Below are 4,516 nucleotides of genomic sequence, written 5' to 3' on the forward strand. Positions count from 1 at the left end.
GGGTTATCCAGGATGGACAACAGCTTATAGTCCTACTTTCCACCACAGCTTCAAGACAGTCTGGTTTGCAGCCAATCACAGAGCCGGCTTTCCTGATCAGTTTGTCCAGTCTGGTCTTATAACCGGCTCTGATGCTGCTCCCCCAGCAGACAACTGCAAAGTGTGCAAGGCGCTGGCCACAGCAGACTGGTAGAAGACCTCCAACATCATGCTGCATATGTTGAAGGATCTCAGCTTCCTCAGAAAATAGAGTCTGCTCATCCCCTTCTTGTACACAAAGTCGATGTTGGTCCTCCAGCTCAGTCTGCTGTCGAGGTAGACACCCAGGTACTCCTCCACCATGGCGATGTCCTCACCCAGGATGTTTAGGTATATTTGTTTAGGTCTAAGAGTATTTTCTGCCTGGACACCTTCTGCTGGATCGGACTTCTCCATCTCATCACCATTAATAAAAGACAAGACCAACGAACCACAAAAAATTTAATTAATCTGTTCACTACGCAGCAGTTTATGTGCAAATGACATCATTGCCAAAGGTGAAAAATGGTAATCAGCTAATAATGAATGGTATTTCTAAGCCCCACATCACCAGAACGTAGCTGCTCACCTGCGTCTAACACTTTCAAAGTCACCACGGTTGCGTTACCAGTTGGCAAGCAGCTATGTTTTTACTCATTTGTACACAAATTAATTTTCTTTTCCACCTCGGCTGAGGAGAAACTACAGCTGGGAGGTTCTGCTTTGGTGATTTGGGCGAAATCCAGCGTTGACATGCTCACACAGTCCCAATGAGGAAGCTAACATACAGTCACGTGCTCACAGATGAAGGTCAAACAAAAGGCACGTTAAGCTGGCATTTTGTTGTCTTTTACATATTTTAGATAAATAAAAAAGCAGCTGAGTCACATTCCAACATTGATCACACCTTCACATCCATGAGTGCCAGTGATTCTAACCTCCTTACAGTGTGAAAGGTGGAACTCGTCGTATTTGTTCTCTTTGCTGCTGAAGTGTTTTACTGTCATCGTTCCAACATCTAAAGAGCGCCGAAGCCTCTAAAATAAAGGCGTTGGATGCCTGAGAGTTTGGCAAAAGAACACAGTGAGTAATTTCTCTGTTAAGCTGAACCGAGTGAATTAAAGTGACCATCGACTCTGTGCAAAGGTAAGCTGAGTGATATAAAAACACAGCATTTAGATTCAGAAAATCCGTCATTAACCTGCTGTTCTTAGTTTAGCTTGAAAAATTGTAAGACTGGATCAATAGGATTTATAGTAACTATGTAGATGTAAGTTTTCTAAATAAATTGAAGGTGTCCCTTTAATTTTTATTCAAATAGCACTAATTCACAACTTAAGTCATCTGGGAACTTCACATATTAAGAAGAAGAAGAAGAAACTTTATTGTCCTTGTACAAAAAATACAACAAAATTTCGTTGGGCATCATCTTTGTAGCAGCTGATATGGTCACAGTCTAAGAAAAAAGAAGTTAAAAGGTGATATAAATAATAAAATAGCGGTGCAAAAGAGCTTATTAAGGCTGAGATCTTACAATATTATATTACAGAGAGAAACCCAACAAATCAAAAGATTGAAAAAAATCAAACAAAACACTGGAAATGTAATTAAAACATACATGGGAAGCCTACTGAACATTGATGTCATCTTGGAATATTACTGTTTATTTTAAGTGTCTTTTTAAATAATATTCATTCGGTTTTAGGAAAAAAAGACAATAAATTGAAGCCTTTATTTACTTCAGAATTTGTAAATAGTGCTGTATATTAAGAGCCATGTTACAATCTTGTAAAGAAAAAGAATATATTATATTATATTATATTATGTTATATTATATTATATTATATTATATTATATGAACATTACTGTTACTGTCTACGAAAGATGCAGAACTGTGGTGTGAAAACCCATATCTTTACTTTAAATAATCATGCCGTGTATCTGGCATTTAAAACAAACTAAAAAACACCATCAACTCTTCTGGTCGGTGCCGAGCTGGTAAAGTACAGCAGCTCTTTTTCAGCTGAAAACAGTGACGTCCTGCAGCCTTCCAAAGGTTAAACGTGGCCTAAACCCAAAACACAGAGCTGCCAAAAGGCCAAAAGGCCCAATAAAGTTGCAGAGATGCCTGAAAGTTCTTCACCCACTGCAAGCGTCCCTTCACATCTCAGTCATTTGTGTTCTCCAGTCGTGTTCTCATGGCCCTAGAAAATAGCCCAGACGGACCTGAATGTGTGGGCGTCTTTAAAATCACCACGAGAGTCGAGTTTGTTGCTGTGACTCCTGTGATCCAGGAGGCTGGATGACTAACGCTCGGTGCTACTCTGCAGCCTGACTCAGGACACGTTAATACGCCGTTACACGAGGTCAGCGCACGTTTAGCCCGTCGTTGCTCCTCAGCCGCGCCGGATATAAAAAGGCACTTTGGATGCCCGTTGCAATGACAGTAATGGAGACGGCAGCCGTGAAATGTGAACACTCCGGTACTGAATCACATCTGCTGATTCACAAGCACCCAACACGACATTTTACACTTTAGGTTGTCGTCCTTTAGATCGACCGAACGTGGCCTCTCTTGCTGTGGCGAATCTGTTTTTGATTCTTCTATCCGGAGCACATTTATCCAAAAAGACCTGACCTTCGGCTGTATGTCAGAGTGCAGCTTTGCTTTTACTGCGACCATTTTTCGAGATGCAGCACTTTAACTGCTGCAAGAGTTTCCTGCAGGTGACGGCTGAAGTGCACATCTCGTATTTGTGTCACTGCGGATTTGAACCTGCCTCAGTGGGCTGCGGATAGAAATCAGACACTTGCAGCTCTCTTTTCTTTGAATCAGTCCGTGTTTGTGATCAGCTAACAAACAAAAGCGGCTGCTGAAAGAGTTTCAGACAGAAAAATATGTGCTTTGTGCTACAAATGAAGCTGTATGAGCTGGATGCAACAATACAATTAGTCTGTGATGTTATGTAAGGCTCGAGTAGCGTCCTGTATTGTGCCACATCCGTTCTGAGCACAATAGTTTAAACTTTTTTTCTGTTCTGGCAGTTATTTAAGGTTCTTTTGGGCCTGTACTATGAAGCTAGTCCAACATAAAGGGGGTTTCTTTTTGTTATTTGACTTTACATTGTCAATTCGATAAGACAACCCAGGGTTTGTGAATCCAGCTTCGCCCAAAATGCAAAAGCAGACCGGCCTAGAGGTGCACATTTCTCATAAACAGAATTAGTTACAATCCTGAAGCAGTGCGAGGAGTTAAAATTTAAAAGTGGCTAAAAGTATCGAGGTAACTTCACGTTTAACGATAATGCTTCACTTCTTACTGCGTCTATTACATGTATTTTAGAAACCAAGGGAAAATAATTTAACCTAATGTAAAGAAAAAAAAAAACAATATTGGTCAACTATTAGTTTTAAGAATTATCGAGGATTGCCTGAAAAGTTGTTCATCATCTCCTGAAACTGATAAAAACTGGTTAAAGAGGGCAGGAATAAGAAAGTATGGATGTGATTTTTATAATCCTGCAGCTTAAATTATACCGATAAAAGGATTTCTGTGACTATCTATGGTGGACGTGTGTGTGTGTAAGAGCTGAGCGGGCGCTTGGGATTTTACAAAAAAAAAACTGCTAATGAGCAGCATGAATAAAACGAGTTCCTGTGTTCTTTGTGGTGTTCAGGAAAAAACACAGAGAGAGACTCCAGAGCTCGGCGCTACGAGGCTGAATCAATGGGACGAACACGAGCGCTTTCAAAGACTCAAACATCAGAGGATTGTTTAAAACAGAAAAAAAGCAATCAGCCGGACAAACCTGCAGCACGAAAACAAGCGAAACGCCGTCGGTCTGCAGGTGCTTCTGTGTTTTACGCACAAATTATATGAATTATCAGCCACGAACATTTCACGACAGCTGCTTATTTACACGTTTAATAGATTCAGAGCGACACTTCAGAGTCCGGTCCGTGCGCACCTGATGGCTCAATTCCATCAGTTTGTTTACCACCGAACACCTGAGGGAAATATCTGCCTCTTTCACCGTGTTGTGTTCACCGTCTGGTTGCTCACTTTGCCGTTTGGAGCCGAGCAGGTAGGCTGGAGTGGGTTGGTGTTTGGGCTTTTTGTACTGGAAACAGCTGCTTGTACAAATGGGTCTAATGAGAGTACTGTCATGTGAAAAAGTGGAAATAGTTGGTGTTTTGTTTAACATATTTGGGGAAAAAACAACCAATTACATGAATTCCTTCGTGATGAATTTGGATAATAAAGGACTTTTGCATGTTAAAACACCTACAAGAAGTTATTTCTGCTCAACAGGGCAAAACTAGCTTCTGCGGCCAAAGTGGAGTTACTTCTGTCACAGTTGAATAATCTGTTAATATTGTGATTTTTGACATATTTGAAAAAGCAAACATTGATCCTCTTCCAATTAGCGACTACAGATAGAAGGGTAACTACTTGATTGATGCCACAAGGAAAATCAGCTTTTTAAAAAATCATTTA

General features: G+C 40.6%; 1 protein-coding gene across 1 annotated transcript in view; it reads right to left on the reverse strand.

Moving 5' to 3' along the window:
• Window positions 1-4,516, reverse strand: part of cpne2 (copine II) — a 68,410-nt gene that overhangs the window by 55,786 nt on the left and 8,108 nt on the right. The gene's annotated exons all lie outside the window — the stretch shown is intronic.

The sequence above is a fragment of the Stegastes partitus genome, unplaced genomic scaffold, assembly GCF_000690725.1.
Source record: "Stegastes partitus isolate 25-593 unplaced genomic scaffold, Stegastes_partitus-1.0.2 Scaffold1440, whole genome shotgun sequence".
NCBI classification, from domain to species: Eukaryota; Metazoa; Chordata; class Actinopteri; family Pomacentridae; genus Stegastes; species Stegastes partitus.